Raw genomic sequence first — 21,779 nt, forward strand, 5'->3', positions numbered from 1 at the left:
TGCAGAAGGTGTTGTGCTTCAAGAGGAATCCTTGACTGTGAGAATTCAAAAGGTGGAAGTTGTCCTTTGAAAGGGCAGTTCACCATCATTTTAATGATCAAGTCTAGCAGTAGAAAAAAGTTGAAGTTATTGGAAAATTGGAGTGTGATAGGAGAATCTGCATTTTCTTTTTGCCATGTTTGTTTAACTTTTGACTCTCTTCTAGGCTAAGAACAATTTCCTTGATTGTAACAATTGCAGATATCGACATGTTTTTAGAAAGGATTTTAAAAATAGGCTTATTAGTAATAGCAAGCACAACTCTGCCCCTTAGGCAGCCCTCTAATGGCAATCAGGAAGAAGTAGTGCATGTTCAAGTAGTTCATGGTGAATATCAGCACCTTCTCACTGGGAGAGTCAGGCCACTTAACAGCCTGCTCAGTTTTATAGGGGAATTAGCTGCTACTGGTGAGTTAACTGTTCTCTGACAGTCAGCCACTGGAGAACTGCCAAACTTTTCAGGACATCAGCTACTTTTCAGTGAATCAAATTAAAGAAGTTCTATATGTGAAATTTCTGGAGAAGCTAGAAATAACCCCACATTTAAAAAATTATGTGTAAAGAGAATATCACTTCAAAGAATTTAGCTCCATGGGAAGAATTCTGCTGAACGCAGGCAATGTGTATACCGTAGACAACTAAAGTAACTTTAAAATAACTTTTTGTTTTAAAACAAGATAAGATTTATTTAGAAACATTGAAAGAATGGTGCAAAGAATGTTTATACTCCCTTGGCTCTCATTTCACATTTGTTAACGTTGCCAAATTTGCTTTGTAATTCTCTCGCAATATATTTCTACATTACTATAAATTTTCGAACTCTTTGAAAATAAGTTGCAGACATAATGCCTGCTTCCCCTTTAATATTTAATTAGGTTTTCATTAAAACAAAGACATTGTTAGATAACCATAATGCTACCTCACAATCAGGTAATAAATATCAATCTATTATTGTCATTTAATCACTGACCCCATTCACATTTCACCAGTGATTTCTTTCTTTCTTTTTTTTTGGTACCAAGGATGCATTCAGGGATACTTGACCACTGAGCCACATCCCCAGCCCTATTTTGTATTTTATTTAGAGACAGGGTTTCACTGAGTTGCTTAGTACCTTGCCTTTGTTGAGGCTGACTTTGAACTTGTGATCCTGCTGCTTCAGGCTTCCAAACTGCTGGGATTACAAGCATGCACTACTGAGCCCGGCACAAGTGATTTCTGTGATACCTTTTTTCATTCCAGGATTTGTGTCCAGTCCATTTATTTATTTTGTCTAAGTCTTTTTTAATCTGAAAGTTTCTTAGTCTTCTTTTTAATTTTTGCAGAGTACCAGTTATTTTTGAACAGGAATATTTAGGCTGTCCCTATATTCCTGTTTTAATTTGTTACTACCTGTTTTATCAATGAGAAACCTGTTTTCCCATTATCCTTGACATATTTACTTATTTGCTTCATTTCCCTGGAGGTAACAAAATGTCTGATCAAACTAGCTGCTTTCTTAGTTCTCCTTGCTTAGTGTCCTGATCACATATCAAGGCCTCCTGAGTATCAGCCTCAGTGCTGGCAGCTTCACACAGATGTGCAGATGCCCAAGAAGAAAGAGAGTAGAGCTGTCTTCCGTGGCATGTTCAAACTGGTTGCATTGGGTTGCTTTATTTAATCCCATATTTAAAATTCGATTTTAGTTTTTGGTGGTGTTAGGGATTAAACTTGGCCTTGTGCTTACTAAACACGTGCTGTACAACTGAACTCTACCTCTGACTTTAATCTTACCTTTTTAAAGGAAGCAATAGAAACAACATGATGTCTCATGGTAAAGATTATTGCTTGTCTTAGCATTTAAATATCTACTATTTAAAAATTGTAAAGATTAAATTAGAAAACTCTGTTACAAAGAATTATTACTGATCAAGTCTTCTCTTGAAGTTTTCCTGAATAAATGATGTTATCTCTATTCAAGATCATTTAATTATATCATATATCAGAATTTTTTAAATTGTAATTTTGCGTATTGAATTTTTATTCTCTCCTCTTCTTATGGTAAATATAATTAGAAGCAATACAAGCAACCACTTTTATATCTGTGAAATTCTCAAAACTCTTTTTGTTCTACAGATATTAAAATATGCAAATTATATTTCTTGTTAGGCTGAGTCTGCATTATCAAAACATTTAAAAACCCATTGTAGGGGCTGAGATGTGGCTCAAGCGGTAGTGCGCTCACCTGGCATGCATGCGGCCCGGGTTCGATCCTCAGCACCACATACAAACAAAGATGTTGTGTCTGCTGAGGTAGCCTAATAGATGAATCAAGTGTGTTAGGAAAGATCTGTCCATTCCATAGGTGATTTATTTAAGGAGTTAACTAGTATTCTTTGGTTTTATCTGACAAACACATACGTCAACATTTGTAATAGGGAAGAGCAAGTTGTATTTTCATTCCTTGGCAAGGGGAAAGTAGATGGTTTTTATTCTGTGACTTAATACTGTGTCGATACTTCAAACTGATCTGTGAAGGGAGGAGTGGCAACGAGTCCTTTTAAAAGACCCCACTTGCACACCTCCTGAGAGTATTCCACGGCCCGGCAGCAGGGTGCAGGGAACCTTCTGGAAAAGTGTACAGGAGTATGGGAGAAAACAAGACCAAGGCTTGCTGCTGTAGCCAAAGTGGGGTCTCAGGAATGGGTGGCAGTACATGGGTGCCACGGCGTGAGAGGGAAGAAGGCTCACGCACAGCAGGTACTTGGTATTTACTGAATGGCAGGGAAGGATGGGTGAGGACTGAGGCAGTGAGCTTTGGTGAAAGAGGAGCTTCTGCATGGTATTCCATCCCCCTCTTCATTTTACTACCCTTATGAGAGGCAGCAAGCAAAGCATACAGGCACCATGGTAAGATGGGGACTTTTCAAGCTGTTTGAATCTGCAGTCTAAGTCTACTTATCTGTAATATGAAGAAAATGATACTTATGGTTATTAGGATAAAGTATATCAGGCATTTAAAAATATCAGTCCCCCTTTTCTGCCCTTTTTTTTTTGGTACTGGGGACTGAACCCATGGGTGTTTAACCACTGAGCCACATCCCCAGACCTTTTAATTTTTAATTTTGAGATAGCATCTTGCCAAGTTGCTTAGGGCCTTGCTAAATTGCTTAGACTAGCCTTGAACTTGAGATCTTCCTGCCTCAGCCTCCCACACTGCTGAGATTACAGGCAAGCGCCACCACACCCTGTCCTTTTCCATGCTTCTTTATCTATGAGTAGTTACTCTGCTTTAAGTATTAACTACACAACAGAATGACTTTCTCAATGCTGTTTCCAACTGCCATACTTCCCAATTCTCAGCTTCCTGTCAGTGCCAGTAGGTTGCTGGTCACTGTGTCCTCTTTGTAATCCTTCATGTGCCCGTCTGCTTCACCCAGTGTTTCATTCTTCGCGTGGTTGTTGACATTCCTGTTGTGTGTGGTTATTGTTGTTTTGTCTGCTCAGAACCAAAGTCTGCTACAGGAAACCACTGCCTCAGAACATGGAGTTTTCTGTAAAGTTTTCAGTCATGGTCCTACCAGGTCTCTGGGGACATAGAACTTCACCTGGGCAGTCCTTTTATCCCTTGGTTTCAGCTTACTTCAGGGATGAGCCAGACCAGGTAGAACTCTTCCCTAGATACTTCACACCTTTTAGCCCATTTTCTGGTCACAGAACTGGAAGGGTGATGTTTCCTCCTGTCTATGAAGCCAGCTCCACCAGAAAAAACGAGTGCTCTTTCTTTGCTTAAACTAGTTTGAGTTGGATAATTGCTACTTTTCACCAAAGAGTATAAACTTGGCCTGGAATCTTCCTTCTCATTTTTATTTCAGTTACCTAAGTTTTATTCACCCCTCTAGGCTCAGTTCAAGCAAATTGAATCCTTCTAAAAATTTTACTTTAACCCTTAGACTTTACTTTAACCCTTAGACTGGACGGAGGCTTCTTTTTTCATAGTTTTCAATATTTCTTTTTTTAATATGTAACACATCATTTTAAAACTTATTTGTGCACAAGTATAAGTCTCATATTAGAGTCCTAGAAATCCTTAATACTGGTACATATTCAGGCATACTGTAGGTACCAATAGATATTTGTTTAATTCACTGAATGACAAGGTAATGATTTACCTTCTTCTGAACAGTATGCAAATAGTTTCTTAGTAAAGATCTTGAGCAACCAGACTGCAATATCAAATTCCCTCTATTTACTTTTATCATTACAGTTCTTGCCTAAATCTGATCATTAAGCAAATTTAGAAGGCAAAAGAAAATGTACAGAAAGTTTTCTATGGTCTTTTTACTCATATACTTGATGAATTTATGACACCTGTTTCCTCTTAGTTCTCAAGAATGAAAATTGGATGGAAATAGCCAGAACTCAGACTGTTCATAGTATTAATTCTTTGTATGTAATATCACTCTCATCTACATATCATCTACCAAGTTATACCAGTTATAATTTCTAGATAGTCTCTTATAATTGATTGTTTGAAGGAATTTAGTAAAGCCAATTGACAGCCTGGTTTTCCTTGATTCTTTCGGGAACACCTCCAGGAAGAGCTATAGCATTAGCTTGCCATGGATGTCTGTTTGCCGATCACCCCTAGAGCTGAGTTTGAGTCCAGTTCATTTTAAGCCCCAAAGCTTGACTTTGAAGGAGAATCGAGCAAGGATATTCTCAGTTACAAGGGCAGTATAATGGGTGGAGCAGTGTGGGAAGGCAAAGTGTGAGCAAACACTCAGGGATGGAACTGATTTTATTGTCTATATTAAAAGCAAGTGTGTGTGCGTGGGGGGAGATGTGATGTTGTGCCAGAGGAGCCCTAATTCCACATCATGAAAAAGCCGTAAGAAAGCAACTGTTCATATCTACACAGATTAACTGGGAAATAAAATTCAAAGCAGAAACAGCCATCTGCATGTATAATAAACATTTGGTAAGTTGTGATTTCTCCATCTGTCCCCTGATGAGCATGGAGTACTGGGCTGGTATGAAGCTGTGACACTGAATAGGAGAAGTACCCTCTGCTGTGGATGCCAGTTCCTCATTCTGCTCTATAAATTCAAGTACTGACTCTCTGGTCATGTTTGGAAACAAGGGAAATTAAGAAAGAAAAGAGACTTGGGAATATATGCTTGGGGTGGGGTAAGGGGACAGTGTTAACTGTTTTGAAAATGGCCTGTTTAATTTAGTATTCAGAAAATGCCACTTGTTTAATTTTTTGAAGGAATGAAATGATGCTAACCTCCATTATTCAGGGTGGAAATTTGTTAACTTTAAAACCATGCCTATTTCACAGTGAGAAGGGAATGTCTTCTAACATAAGTCTGTAATTTTTGTTGTTTCTGTCAAGATTACAGAGTAAGTTTGTCATTTCCAAATTACAATAAGATATAGCTATAGACACTGTGCAAATATTTAATGTAAACATGGATTCCCAACTGATATACATTTGTCAGAATTTTCTTTTTTCTTTTTTTTTTTTTTCATGCTCATTGGTCTCCTTGCTATAGTGAGTGAGTAAATCACCCTGCTTAGTCTGGAAATTTAGAGTAAAATGCCTTTTTTCCAACCTAGCTCATTCTATGTAAACTATATCTAGTTTTCCTCCTTTTCCAGATGGGTATTTTTTGGAGTACATTATTAGGTAAGATTACAAAGTTCATCTGAAAAATCTATTCATTCTATTTACGTTCTGCAGGACTAGTCTATGCTCTGAAATATTTATGGATTCTTAGACTAAAGTATTTTGAAACTTCTCTTTGTGTTTCAGTGTCTTTTGGAGGATGGGTTCTATGAGCAACTCCAGATTTTTTTTCCCCCAAATTTCCCTTCTTAAAATTTTTCCAGGGCTTGGGATATAGCTCAGTTGGGCAGAGTGTTTGCCTTGCATGCACAAGGCCCTGTGTTCAATCCCCAGTATCACCAAAAAAAAAAAAAAAAAAAAAAAAAAAAAACTAAATGTTCCCCTAGATGTTTTTCCCCCCTTTCTTTAACCCCTTTTATGAAAAGCAGTTCTACATAAATTTTTTAAATATATCTTTTTAGTTGTAGATGGACACAATATCTTAATTTTTTTCTAATGAGGTGCTCAGGATCGAACCCAGGGCTTCACGCATGCAAGGCAAGCACTCTATACCACTGAGCTACAACCCCAGCCCCAAGTTCTATATAAATTTAAAGAGCATTTTGGGATTAAATTTAAATTTAAATTAATATCTTTAATCAGGATTTTTTTTTTTTGGAAGAAAAACTGTATAGGATTCTAATCTAACAAAAATATAAATGCCCAGTCATGAACGTTCAGACAGATAACACCACATTTATCAAACCCGAAGCCTTAGACCAGAAGATCCGGAAAGCTTTGGATCAACTGGGATCACTCTGTTTTGTAAACATGCCTCAGAAGCTCTATTCCATATTCGAACTTCAAGTCTATTAATTGAACTGTGACTGGACTGGACTCTTCTTTGTGAGTAGATGAAAATAAGATATTCAGTGGTGGAATTTATAGAGACGGGGAGGAATGTTTTGCCTTGGTAAGCTGTTGATTTCCATTATGAGTTACTTAAGTTTACAGAGTAGAGCAAGACATTTATCAACACTCAACTTTCTTTGCTCAATGTACCTGAAAGGGAAAGCCATCAAGCGAAGGATACCATGGATGTGAATTACTAACAATGTAAAAATGTTAATATTTATTTGGCCATGGTACTTCTTACTGTTCTGTGCAGTATTCCTGAATCTCTTGATTCTACTTTTGTATGATTTTCTTTAGAGATGGATATTGGATAAGAACTTAGTACTGACCTAGTCTTCATTAAAATTGGAGTATTTCTGTTTTTTCCAAATGTCTTAATTTTATTTCAACACTGGAAGAAAATCAAAGTAGTAGCTAGTATTTTTGTTCTGTTTTCTTTTTTCCCTAAAATGATAATTCTATGTAAATTTGAAAGCACACACAGAAAAATTTATGCTTTTGTATCTAGTATCAGTATAAATGTAAAAATTTGAATGGGAGGATACACACCAAATTCATGCTAACGATTGCCTCTGAGGGGAAAGGAAGATGAAAGGTACTGGGAATCAGGATAGAGAAAGTCTCCTTAGGTCAGTGCTGTAGACCTAAAGTGTAGGTCAGAGGTTCCCAGCACCTTTATAGTTTGATTAACTTTTTCAGTGACTCCCAAACCACAAGTAAATGCAAAATAGTTCCAAAGTAATTAGATCTCTCCCCCCAACATCCTTACTAGCATTTATTGTTATTTGTAGTTTTTTTGTTTGTTTGTTTGTTTTTAAGTAGCTAGGATTTTGGGACACGGTTTTTAAAGCACTTTGATCTAAGCCATGTCATTTGAAACTCTTGAGAGTTTTCTTGAAAAAGAAAATATATATATATATATATATTTATTTTTTTTTCTTTTTCTTTTTTTCTTGCAGTTATGGCAATTAAATCCAGGGGTTTTCTATCACTGAGCTACATCCTCAGCCTTGTATATTTTTTTGTTTTGAGATAGGGCCTTGCTAAGTTGCTGAGACGTGTGTGATCTTCTGCCTCAGCCTCCCGAGTTGCTGGCATTGTAAATATGTGACACCACACCCAGCTAGGGCAGATGTATTTTTTTTTTAATATTTTTTAGCTACACATGGGCATAATATCTTTTTTTAAATTTGTTATTGATTTTTTTAAAAGACAGAAAGAGAGAATTTTTAATATTTATTTTTTTTTAGTTTTCAGTGGACACAACATCTTTATTTTATTTTTATGTGGTGCTGAGGATCAAACCCAGTGCCCCGTGCATGCCAGGTGAGGGCGTTACCACTTGAGCCACATCCCCAGCCCTGATTTTTTTTTAAGTACACGACAGCAGTGGAATGCATTACAATTCTTATTACACATATAGAGAACAATTTTTTTTATCTCTGTATATAAAGTATGTTCACGCCAGTTCATGCCTTTATACATGTATTTTTTTTTTGCATTACAATTCTTAATACACATATATACCACAATTTTGTTTATTCATTTTTATGTGGTGCTGAGGATTGAACCCAGTGCCTCACATGTTTCAAGTCAAGCGCTCTGCCACTGAGCCACAACCCCAGCCCCAGGGCAGATGTCTTGATTTCACTTCTATGGATGTGAAAATAAACTTGTGTATGCAGCCTTAAGTGCAGTGACGGGGCTAGTGCATAGGATATGTATTTTGATTATCATTTCTAATAAAGTATGTTTCCTTTACCATTGAGACTGTTAATTTAAAAAAGGATATTAAATGTCACAATAAATTGTAAGAGGATTTTTTTAAATAACTAAAAACATTCATAAACATGAGTAACTTGATTTATCAATAATACTTGATTAAAGTATAGGGAACCCATTTTTTCTCTAAGACATGCACAGTCTTCTACCACAGCCATAGGTTTGTAGTGAAAAGGTTCCCTTTGCCAGGAAGCATGTCCCCATGAGTCTGGCTCTTTCACTGGTGGCCTTAATGAAAGTGGAGACTAGGAGGGAGTTCAAAGCTGGGGATGCAGATGGCAGAGTTTCAGTCAGGCACCAGAAACCAGCTTTAGGATTGCATTCTTCCTTGTTAAAAGAGCTGTCCCCGAAATCTTTCCCATGGCCACTTGATCCACTTGTTTCTTAATTCCTTTAAAAAGCACTGAATATTTTTATCTGAAAATTCTCCCAATCTACTAAATATTTTCTTTTGGGTTAATGGGCCCTTCTAGGAAAGGCACTTAATACCTCAGTTTTGAGAGTTGAGTTTTTTTTTTTTTTTTTTAAATCACCAGATAATTTAAATCAAAATTTGACTGTCTCCAAATTTTTCATTTTGCTTTATTTTGTGTTATTACAGCTTTGGATATATTCTGTATGATGTGTTTTATATTAAAATGAAAAATGGAAATGGCAGTTCAGCACTGGCTACTGAACAAACCAAGGAATACTAAGTTTTATGTTTTGTATGCGCTATTGCAGAGACTACCCCAAATTCTTGAGTGTAGTGCAGTGGCACTGATTGTTATGGATCCTAATGTGAAAAAAAAAAAAAAAACCAAGATAGGAAGTTAATAGACAACCAATGGGGAAGGCTGCCTTTGAAGAGCCTAGCCTTGGAAGAGGATGCGCCTTTGTTTTTCTGTTTTAATAATCTGGAATACAGGTATCCCTCGTTATCAAGATATGTTTTATCCAGATGCATAAATTGAATAGATTTGCACAGGGAAGTGGACTCACATTTTAATTTATATGATGGTATTGGTAAATGATAGACCTATGAAAGGATACAAATGTACATGGATTATACTACCCTGGGCCATGCTCATGGACATAATTTCCAATATGAGTGAAGGTCCTGTGCATGCTTGCATTGTTAACCTCTGTGTTTATCTACACATGCACGTATCCATGCATAGACCGCATATGTCTGCAAATACAGGGGCATAAAATGCTAAATTTGAGTTAATTAGTATTCTGATAGTTCTTGATACTCATAAACTATGTCTGATGTCTGTTGTCGGTTTCATTCTTCTGTGTGATTTTATGATATAAAAACATGATTTTATTTTTCATTGATACTAAAAAAATAAAAAGAATAAGTATAGGTTCATGCAGAGCTAGGACTGCTGCTGTGTGACTGTAATGATAATATGGGATGTGTTCTGAGCAATTTGTAGTAGTTGGGAGGTTCAGCAGTGACAGATTCCAGAGGTTTATTCTTATCTCCATAGGATGCTTGGGTTTGGGTAGGGGGCTACTGTGGTTATTGCTGCTCTGAAAGTTGGCCCTGTTGTCCCAAAGACCAAAGTTGTGATGGTTGGGGATGTGGGAGCACAGGAGGTGTGTGACACAGACCCACAGTAAAGAGTCTCATTCTCCTGTTACCTCTCCCTTAGTCTTCCTTGTGTGTGTTTATAGTGAGCCATCGACCAAAAAGCTAAAGCTTTTGTAATTGCCTCAGATAAGAGTGATTTCATCACAAAATGAAGAAGATGAGCGAATCTAGGGAATTATGCTACCAAAATCTATTTTGGAAAAACACTGTTCCTTATCTATTTTCATTTCTGTTGTGTTTGGTCCTCTGGCTCTATACATAGAGTGATTTAGCTTATAAGTATTGATTTTATTTATAAAAGCTAAAGCAAACTATTAATTCCTAATTTATTTTTCTAGAAAAATCTAGTAAAGATTCATGTCAGCTAACATCATGGTGATTTTATAATACTTACTGTGTGTGATTTTAAAAGTAAAGGTAGAGAAAGAAACATGCTGGAAGGATATTATTATGGTTTGGATGGGTGAGACATGGGTGAGACAATGCAGGAAGGTTCAGAGAAGAAATGATTGGGTTGGGAGAGCCTTAACCCATTCGGTGAATTAATCACCTGATGGGATCAATTGAGTGGAAACTGAAGGTGGGTAGGGTGTGGCTGGAAGAGGTTGGTTATTGGGGGCCTGGCTTTGGGGTATATATTTGTATCTGGCGAGGGGAGATCTTTCTCTGCTTTCTGATCATCACGTGAGCTGCTCCCCTCTGCCACATTCTTCTGCCATGATGTTCTATCTCACCTGAAGCCTGGAGGAACAGAGCCTACTGTTAGTGGACTGAAAACTCTGAAAACTGCGAGCCCTCAAACTTTTCCTCCTCTACAATTGATCTGGTCGGGTCTTTTAGCTACAGTAGCAAAGAAACTGACTAAAACAGGTGTGTGTGTGTATATATATAAATGAAAATTTCCCGGGAAAACTTTACATTTTCTTTCCTTGAAAACTCCAACCCTCCCTCCCATCAGGGATTGAATTCAGGCCCTCACATATGCTAGGTAAGTGCTCTACCATGAAGCTATATCCCCAATCTTCTGGGTTTTTGTTTCTTTGTTTGTTTTTGAGATAGAGTCTGGCTGTCTTCCAGATAAGCCTCATGCTTGAACTTCCTGCTTTAGCCTTCCCACTGCACCTGGTTCTTTAAACATCTTATTTGGCTGTTCATATCAGACTTAAGCCTAGAGTGATACAAAAGCAGGTGTGTGTGTTTCAGGTCTATCTTAGGAGCTGAAGTGTTTATTCTGTATTTGAGCTTTGCTTGCTTTATTCTTTGTCTCCACCACCCCAAATCCTTCCAAACCATAATGAACAAACCCCAGAGTACTGACGTGTACCATTACTGAAGGGTGCATTTTATATCTCCTTTAAGTTCTAATACTTAAGCATATTAAGTGCTTGCTTCCTGGCTTTATTTTTGTGGTTCTTACTCTTACAATTTATTCTTTATTTGAGGCCTCATGCTTGTTGATAAATACATGAGAGGAATGTTTCCCAAAGTATATCAGAAATCAATGAATGCTTCACAAAATAAATTAATGACAAAATTTTGTATTTTTATGTTGATCTTCTAAGCTACCCAGAACAAAGGAAGACAGAAATGTAGTCCTTAAAGACCTTTCACTTGAATGTTGAGAGGGATGCAGGGATGAGTGAGACACATGGTCTTGCTCTTCCAAGGTGTTCTCAGGCTACAGAGGAGTGTGATGTAGGTGATTCACTGTAGGATGAATGTAAGAGAAATGGGAAGGGCTGATTATGTCTGAAGCTTCATGTAGGGGCTATGGTGGTGTGAGACTGACTGGCTGCTCTGAAAGTTCTGTCTGAATAATATTGTTGATATGCACACGTGCTTAAATGTTTTGCACTCATTGAATCCTTCTACTTTTGTTTAAAAGAGTCTTGGTTTTCCCTTTCATTTAGCTTTGTTTTAGTTGTCAATGGACCTTTATTTAATTAATCAGTCAATTAATTAATTTATTTATATGTGGTGCTAAGGATAGATCCCAGGGCCTAACATACGCCAGACAAGTACTCTACCACTGAGCTACAACTCTAGCCCTCATTTAGTTTTGATTATCAAGAGCCTTTTGTGGTTATTAACACACACTGGATTGTATAACACTGCTACCAAACCTTTGTAGGTGTGTGTTTCATCCTGTAAGATGTTGAGCTAGAGGCAAATAATTCCTAAGGTCTCATACCAGTGTTACCAAGAAATCAATTCAAATGTGAGATGAATAAGAACAAGCATTGTTTGATTTAGATGCATTTATTATCATATGTCTGGAATTACAGACTTAGCTACAGCCAGTCATAACAGTAAGGGCTAATCTCTTCCCACTTAAAGTTAAATCCATGTTTTCTGTGAAATCAGTGATTTCACTGTGTTTTTAAATGAAAGAATTGATCTTGCATAAGCATTATTAAAAATGACTTTACCACTCTTTCTCCATATCCTCGCCAATACTTGTTATTGCTGGTCTCTCTCTTTCTTATATTTTCCTTGTGGTTCTGGGGCTTAAACCCACGGCCTGAGAAATGCTAGGTAAGCACTCTACCATTGAGCTACAACCCCCAGCCTTCACTGTCCTTTCGGCAGTAGACATCCTAATAGACAAGGTGAGAGCTTATTGTGATTTTAGTGTTCATTTCTCTGATTAGTGATGCTGCACATTGTTTTCATATGTCTGTTCACCATTTGTATGTCTTCCTTTAAGAAATGTTTATTCAAATCCTTTCATCATTTTTTAATTGGGCTGTTTAATTTCTGTTATTGATTAATTTCTTACACATTTTGGATTAACTGCTTATTAGATGTATAGTTTGCAGATATTTTCTCCCATTGCATAGGTTGTGTCTCTACTCTGTTGTTTGTTTCCTTTGCTGTGTGGAAGCTTTTTAGTTTTGAATAATCCCATTTGTCTACTTTTGCCTTTGTTGCCTGTGATTTTGGGTTCCTATTAAAAAATATCACTGTGTGGATCAGTGTTTTGGAGCTTTCCCATTATGTCATTTAGTAGTCCTATAATTCCAGGTCTTATATTTAAGCCTGTGATCCATGTTGAATTTATTTTTGTAAGTGGAATGAGATGAGGGTCTAATTTCATTCTACCGTATGTGGATATCCAGTTGTCATAGCATCTATCCTCACTGTGTGTTTGATACCTTGGTTGAAGATTAACTGACCAGGAATTTGTGGATTTATTTTTGGGCTTTCTTTTCTGTAGTATAGAGGTGTGTACGTTATACTGAGGATTGAACCCAGGGGCACTTTACTGAGCTACATCCCCAGCCCTTTTCAATTTTTTTTTTTTTTTTTGAGACAGGGTCTTGATTGATTGTGATCCTCCTGCTTCAGCCTCCTAAATCGCTGGGATTACAGGGATGTGCCATCACACCCAAGCCAGCCAAAGTAGTCTTGAGCTAAAAGGACAAAGCAGAAGGCACCATAGTCTCATTTCAAAATCTGCTACAAAGTTATAGTCGTCAAGACAGCATAGGACTGGTTTAAAAGCAGACAGGTAGCCAGGAGCAATTACGCATGGCAGACTCAGGCAGGCTGACGCAGAAGGATTGTCAGGTTAGAGGCTAGCCTCACAATTTAGCAACACCTGTCTCAGTGTAAAATCTGAAAAGGGCTGGGGGTACCGCTTGGTAGTATAGTGCTTATGAAGCATTCTCGACTCTGGATTCAATCCCTACTACAACAAAACAACAGCAACAAAACCAACTGTTTTTGCTATTCAGATTCTCACAGGGTTCATATGAATTTTAGTATGTCTTTTCTATTTCCATGAAAAATGTCATTGGAATTTTGATAGGGATTTCATTGATTCTATCTGTAGGTGACTCTGGTAAAATGGGCATTTTTAACAATATTAATCATAAAAATTATTTGAAAAAGCAATTACAAAAGAATCTAATATTATTAAAAGGTTTTAAATTTATAAAGAGATTGTTTTCTTAGAACAGTTCTCCATTCCTATTACTTTTAAAATTGTGGTAAAATCACATAATATAAAATTTGCCAGCTTACCTGTTAACAATACAGTTTAGTAGTGTTAAGTTTGTTTATAATTTGTTGTGCAATCTCCAGAATGCTTTTCATCTTGCAAAACTGAAACTACCCAGTGAACAACGACTCACCATTCTTCCTTACCCAGCCACGATTTTTTAAAAAATTACCTTTTATTGATAGAGAATAAAAACTTATTGTATGAAGTAGAACTGAAACCCCAAAATGCACTGTACGAAGAATACCACAAAATGGAGACTAAACGGAAAAGTAGCTGTGGAGTTGTCCTGTAGTGGAAATGTTTGTTAATGGACTTGGAGAGAAGCTTCCTTCTGCCTTCGACACCTAGAAGCAGTGCAGGAATTCAGATTTACAGAACTGATTTTCTCACCTGCTTTGATTTGCTAGTTAATCTCCTCCAATTTAACTTGGTTATTTAATCTCATTCTTTATTGTGCATGTCTATTTTACCCCCAATTTTAAAGGAATACTTTCTTTTCTTTAAAATGATTTTTTTAAAACTTCCTTAGGAAGATATTGACCTTAAATTTTTTTTTCTCCCCAAACAGTACTTTCATTTATTGCTGGAATAACTGGGCAAAATTAAATGTTATTCTATGACTTTGTTTAGAAATAAATTACATAGCAATTTACTGAGATATTTTTGGAAAACTTACCAAGTGGTTTTAAAAACACAGGAAACACTAAAATATTTAGATATCTTTAAATATAAAAATTAATAGAAATATATTATCCAAATCCCCCCAAACTGTAGCAACTTTCTGTTTATGGATAGTAAATCTTAGATCTCTATTTAGACCTTGTTTAGGATAAATTAGGTTTCTTTTGTAGTTTTCAATTTAGAATATTATTGTGTTTTGAAACTCCCCTCCTCTTAAGATGAACTGTGCTATCAAGTCTCTGTAGTGTGTATCCTCTGTTGACTGATCACTCAGCTCGAGTGCAGGGCTAAAATTGAACTGATATTTTTGAAGTTAAATTTGAACAAAACTAAGGTAGATCAAAGAATTCTTGGTAAATAGATGTTGGCTAGACACGCAAATTAATGGAAAACTAAGGCAAAAATGTATTTTTTAAAAAATCCAGGGCTGGGGTTAAAGCTTAGCAGTAGATCACTTGTTTAGTCAATCCATAACAACTCTTTCTCTCTAAAAGGAACTGAATACTTGATTGGATTGTCAATTTTTGTTTGCACTGACAAATTATCAAATTAAAGATAATCTTCCTAGCATACACAAGGCCCTGGATTCCATCCCCAGTACCACCAAACCCAAAAACCCTAAGTAGTCTATGAAATTTAGAAGGGAAATTTCCCCACCCCTTGAAATTCCATGTTTTTACTAGGAAAAATGTTACCTGATACTACTTTTAACACAAATGCTTAGAGAAGATTCTTTCCCCAGTCTTCCTGGCACAATGATGAAAGATGATTCCGTAAAAATGTAATTACAAGTACAATGATTTTATAAACGATGGATTTAAATATTGTGAAGGGTTGAATTTTTGAAAGGATTTTCTTTGATAATAAAACCTTTCTCAATAGTTTACAATGGATTTTCATTGAGTTAAAATTTAATTAATTTTTACACTTGACTACTGAATGAATTTTCGCCTGACACAAAGGCAATGTGCTTATCAAGGATGAAAGAAAATGAACTGCTCTCTGGAGAGTTTCTCATCTTGGTTACCAGAGTGGAATGCTCATGATTTCACAATTGTCACAGGGCTGTGACTTTCTGAATTCAGGCTTGAATTACTTCCCCACCCTCACCCCCCCAGACATTTTCTTAACGCTATTTTTTGTTTAACACATATCTTCCATGAGACATGAGGACAAATGGACTTATCTTTGCTTCGTTTTTACAATATGGGCCACAATATTAGCTTCTTGGACTAAGTTCTGTGTGTATCACAGTAGTTTCAAGACCATATGTAACAAATGAAGTGTGCAGTTGAGTACATACCCTTTATTCAACACATATAAAGGGTAAAAAGTGTCTTTGTAGAACATTGGGTGAAATGGAATAAGAAAATTCATTCCATTGTCAGTAAAGTCAGAATAATTAACTTTAAAACAAATATGTCGTAATAGATTTAGAATGTGGTGATCTTCTGCTAAGTTGTCACTAGTAAAGTACTTCTTTGTTTTTAAATCTAAAATTTAGTTAAAACATAGTTTCTCTTTGACCAGTCTAGAAGATGCTGATTCATACCATGTTTTCTTCTAAGACTCTACACAACTAATAGAAGTACCTCAGTGCTCCTTTGAAGTCTAATTGTTTTTAGCAAAAATAATTATTTTGGAGTTCTTGTTTCAGAACACTTTGTAACAGGAAAACATGTGTAAATATCCTCCCCAGGAAATTTTAGTAACAAGAGTTTCCAATCCAGTAATTTTCTTATGAGGACTCCTTCTAGCAGGCCCCCAGGGGTTGTGAAGATGTGTGCAGCCCGACTCTTGAGGCTCAAGAACTGCTGTGAGCTCAGTTGGCCGATCAACTGAGGGAGACTGGAAATGGGATGGGAAAGATTAAAACTCCAAACAGCAATGTCCCCTTGGATGTGGAGATCTCAAGTGGCCAAAAAGGTCAGAAAAGGCTCGGTGACATCCCTCAAAATCTTGTGCACCAGAGTGAGTCATGCAGAAGGACCTCAGATACTTGTGTGGCAGTGATGCCCCTGTCTTGCCCACCCGTTTCTTTCTTCTCTCAAAGAAACATGGATACAAGTGTGGTCAGCCTGCAGAGATTTTTGTAGTGCTTTGTTGAGGACATGAGTAGGAGTTTCTTCTGACCTATAATCCTCTACTTTGTTTTTATAGATCTGAAATGTTTTTAAAGATTTTAGTGCAATGTAGTTATGCATAAGAGTGGGGTTGACATATTCATAAATGTATATAATCTAGTTTTCTTCATGTCAGTCCCCAGTACTAACTACCCCTTTCCTCTTTTCCTCCCTCCCCTGATCTGCTTCATCTACTCTGTTGGTCGGTCTGTCTGTCTGTCTGTCTGTCTATCTATTTATTTATTTGATTTTGTTTATTTATTTTTATGTGGTGCTGAGGATTGAACCCAGTGCCTTTTATGTGCTGGGCAAGTGGTGTACCCCTGAACTACAACCCCAGCTCCTCTATTTATTTTTTGATTGGTGCGTTATATGTAAAATTAGGTCGCGTTGTGATTTCTTCTTCATTCGTGTACATAGCATAATTTGACCAACTTTATTGCCTAGTTCTTCCCCTTTGCCTCTCCTCCTCGTCTCCCTTGGTCCCCTGCTTCTACTCCACTGCTCTCCCTTCTGTTTTCCTGAGACCCACCCTCCCAGTTTTAATATTTTCTCTTCAGCTGCCATATATGAGAGAAAACATTCGACCCTTGCCTTTCTGAGTCTGGCTTGTTTTGCTCAGTATGGATGTTCTCCAGTTCTATCCATTTATCAACGAATGCCATCATTTTATTCTTCATGGCTGAGTAGAGCTTTATTACGTATATATAACACATTTTCTCTATTCATTCATCTATTGATGGGCACCTAGGCTGGATCCAAAACTTGGCTGTTGTGAATTGTGCTGCTATAAAATTTGGTATGCATCTATCAATGCAGTATACTGATATTAAATCTTTTGGATGAAAACCAAGGAATGGGATAGCTGAGTCACATGGCAGTTTCATGCCTAGTCTTTTTGGGGAATCTCCATACTGCTTTCCAGAATGGTTGTACTAATTTGTAATCCCACCAACAATGTATAACTATACCTCCACCCCCACATCCTCACTAACAATTATTGCATTCTTGATCATAATCCTTTATATTTTAAATGAAGAAAGATGTTTTTGTTGTTGACTGTCCAAGGTTAGGTTCTTGATAACCAGAATTAAATCTCCTCAAATCATTCCCACTTTGAATAGCTGCTTTGCATTTTGTGTTTACTCAAGACCTCTTTACTTTCTTTCTCTTCCCCTCGCCTCCCCATTGGCCAGGCTAGTTTTAAACTCCTAGGTTTAAGTGGTTTTCCTGCCTCAACTTCTTGAGTAGCTGGGGCTATCGGTACAGGCCACTATGCTTGACAAGATCTGTTTTCTAAAGTCTCATTCAACACTAATATATACTCTGTTTCTCCTCTAGAATTTGTTCACACTTAACCATGAATAATTTCCTCCTTAATATCTTCTTGGGCTGTTTGTCCTCTCTTCTAGTTCCCAGGGCATCTGTATATACCAATTGTTTTACTCAGCTTTTTCATTGCTCTGACCAAAGACCTAACAAGAACGACACAGAGGAGGAAAAGTTTATTTTGGCTCACAGTTTCAGAGGTTCAGTCCATGGTTGGCTGACTCTATAGCTCTGGGCCCAAGTGAGGCAGAATATCATGATGGAAAAACGTGGTTGAGAAGTGCTTCTTAGTTTATGACAGCCAGGAAGCAGAGAGAGTTCTGCTCACTAAGACAAAATGTAAACTCCAAAGGCATGCCCCAGTGAGGTACGTCCTCCAGCTTTACATGACCTACCTATAGGTACTGCTCAGTCAATCCGTATCAGTGGGTTAATGCAATGACTGGGTCATGACCTCATAATCTAATCATTTCACCTCTGAACTTTTTGCATTGTCTCACACTTGAGCCTTTTGTGGACATCACACATCCAAACCATAACATTGCTATATTTAGGTGTAACAGTTATTGTTGGGCAGAAAGAATTCACAGGATCTCAAGAAGCATAATTGTGTAGCATAATTTGAAAGTCTATGTTATTTTGGATTAGGGTCAAGGAAACACTAGAGATCTGATGGTTACTCCTAATGGTGCATATCTTCTTGGAAGCAGAAGCGTCTGCGTTTCTCAATTCCTTGCTTATCTGCTTGAACAAATCCCCACTTGAGGACCATGTTGTTTTATTTTATTTTTGCATGGATTTCTTTTTTCCCATATTTTTATCAGTGCATTATAGTTGTACATAATGGTGGGATTTGTTGTTATGTATTTGTACATGCACACAATATAACAATGTAATTGGCTGATATCAGTACCCAGTATTTCCCCCTTTCCTCCAGAGGAAGGTGTAGTTTTAAACCATAGAAGGAAGGATACACATTGTAGATTTTTAAAATTACTTGCTGATATAGCATGCTAAAAATAAATTCAAGCCTTTTAAAATGTAACAATTATACTGACTCCATACTTAACATTTACATACCACAAACTGATGCTTGTGTGTGTGTGTGTGTGTGTGTGTGTGTGTTTATGTATGTATGTATATATATATTTATATTGGCCACTGGACTGGGGATTGAACCTAGGGGAACTTTACAACTGAGCTACATCCCCAGCCTTTTTAAAATTTTTTTTAAATTTTGAGACAGGATCTCAGTAAGTTGCTTAGGGCCTTGCTAAATTGTTAAGGCTGGTCTTGAACTTGTGATCTACCTGCCTCAGTCTCCTAAGTCACTGAGATTATGGGTGTATGCCACCCTGTCCTGTACTGACATGTTTTTGACTGTAACGTCTGCTTTGAACTGTGGGTGCTGTGGAGTAAGAAGGCTGAGATAGCTGGTGGGAAGTGGCAGTCCTCATTCATTGGAACTTCTCTGGGGGCCAAATTTATCTTGCATAGGAAACATCTCTTTTTCATTCTCATTTCCATTGTTTTGCATAGTGCTGATTCTCCTTCCCTTCTGGAAGCTTGCAATATCTCATTTCTTAGTTTGCTACTGAGAAATTTTTCAGATCTTTCCATCCTTGCCTGGTCTGTTCTCTTTCTGCCAAAATGTGTTACTTGCCACTCTTCAAATACTTTCCTTTCCTCTCCTCTTTGTTTCTTTGTGCAGTGTTCTTCCCATTTCTGCAGAATAAAATCCTGCCCTTCAAAAGCTAGCTCCTTGCTACTTCCTGCACAAGGCCTTCCTATTCTTCCAAGAATGAAACCCTGCTAGTGGCATAGTGTTCTTTTAGTGTTTCTCATATTTGGCCTTCTGCTCTGGTTATTGGTTTGTCTTATCACCTCTCTGAGAAAAGGCATTATATCCTATCTTTGTTTTTATATGTCTATAGCATGTAGACTGATAATATGCACTGAAAGTAATCACTCAGTAAAGAATTTTGGATTTAATGAAACTTGTGTGCAATGTGGTGGTGATTAGGAGAGTGCAGTTGGTGTGTGCTGTTCACTTCTGCCCCACCCTTTGGCTGTCTGTATTGTACCTCCTTATATTTCCAGGTGGTTCTTATACATTTCCTAAGAAAGATACCTAGCTGGAAGAATATTTTCCTTCATTTAGGGAAATCCTAGGTACAGGGTGAAAATGTTGCAAAACATTTCAACAGCCTTTTATTTTCTCCCCTCTAGCAGTGGAATGGGAAGAAGGAAGTACTAGAAAGAGACCAAGTGATTGCTTAAAAACACCTTTTAGATTGAGACTTAATTTGACCAGCAAAATAAGCTCCAGCAAAACTTTCTTTCATTATTATTATTATTATTATTATTATTATTATTATGTGGTACTAGGAATTGAATCCAGGGGTGCTCTACCACAGAGCTACATCTCCAGCTCTTTTTAGTTTTTGTTTTGAGACCAGGTCTCACTAAGTTCAACTTAGGGCCTTCCTAAGTTGCTGAAGCTGGCTTTGAACTTGCAATCCTCCTGCCTGAGGCTCCTAATCCGCTAGGGTTAAAGGTGTATGTTGCTGTTCAGCGACAGCAAAATTTAGGCTGTTATATAATGAAATTATGAAAATGATTTGCAAATAGTATAGAGGCTAAACAAAGTCTTATTTGAATTACTGCAAAAATACCTTGAGTTATATAATATCTCTTTCTCTCTCTCTCTCTCTGCGTTTGTGTGTGTGTGTGTGTGTATGTGTGTGTGTGTGTGTGTGTGTGTGTGTGTGTGTGTGTATGGGGCAAGGGAAAGGATATGAATAATTTAAGATACAAACTTATGAATTAGTGATCCCAACCTTTTGGAAGTTATGACACCAGTTGATTGTGAAATGGGGCTTATTGATTTTGAATGGCCTTTGTATGCCTTGTTTTCCTTTTTCCTTCCCAATCCCTAGTTTAGGGCATTTCATACCTGAATTACTGGTGTAGCATCCTAACTGGTCTGCTTCCTCAGTCTTCTCTTCCCATAACCTCCCCCACCACATGCACATATACACCCACAGGCCCACATCTCCCTTCTCCCCCACTTCCTTTATACTGCCACCCGACTCCTTCAGTTGATTTAGCTCATGGTCAAATTAACTGTCAGAATCTGATTCCATCATTTCAGCATAAATAAAGTTTAAATAAAAGTTATTTAAACTTTTCCTCCCTTTAAGTTGTTTTTGTCAGTTATAAAAATTTTCCAGTGGAGGTGGGTTCCTTTTGCTTAGTAGGGTATGACCTGGACTTCAGTCTGACTGTAGGGAGTGCACCTTTCATTTAGTTGGTTGTGAATTCTTTCTCTGCTGTGTCCCTGGATATTTGTGTGTAGAAGGAGATTCATGAGCTCATTATGGAGACTTTCTCCAGAATGATTTCTGTTTAACAATGTCAGCTGTTTTTCGTTGTATCTAGAATTCATTCTGGATGGCAAATGACCTAGGATTAGAATCTTCCCTGTGCCATGTTGAAAACTTGAGAGTGAACTCAACACCATGAATGTGGTTGTACCCTTTATGGTAACATAAAGTGATAAAATGCTTCTAACTGCTAATATGGTTACTTGACTGCCTGCATGTCACTGTGAGCCCAAGCATCGCAGTGTGAAGTACAACTTAAGAACGGATATTTTTTCCATCATAAGCCCAATCTTTTGTGAAATCTGTCTTGACATTGTGGAAACCCAGTTGAGAAATACTGCTGTAGAAA

The 21,779-nt window shown here is 37.3% G+C and overlaps 1 protein-coding gene and 1 non-coding gene across 4 annotated transcripts in view; both read left to right on the forward strand.

Moving 5' to 3' along the window:
• Tbc1d4 (TBC1 domain family member 4) overlaps positions 1–21,779 on the forward strand; it is a 185,284-nt gene that overhangs the window by 40,729 nt on the left and 122,776 nt on the right. The gene's annotated exons all lie outside the window — the stretch shown is intronic.
• Positions 5,919–5,991, forward strand: Trnaa-ugc (transfer RNA alanine (anticodon UGC)). Its single transcript has one exon. It is a non-coding gene; the product is annotated as a tRNA-Ala (tRNA).

The sequence above is a fragment of the Ictidomys tridecemlineatus genome, chromosome 6, assembly GCF_052094955.1.
Source record: "Ictidomys tridecemlineatus isolate mIctTri1 chromosome 6, mIctTri1.hap1, whole genome shotgun sequence".
Classification (NCBI taxonomy): domain Eukaryota; kingdom Metazoa; phylum Chordata; class Mammalia; order Rodentia; family Sciuridae; genus Ictidomys; species Ictidomys tridecemlineatus.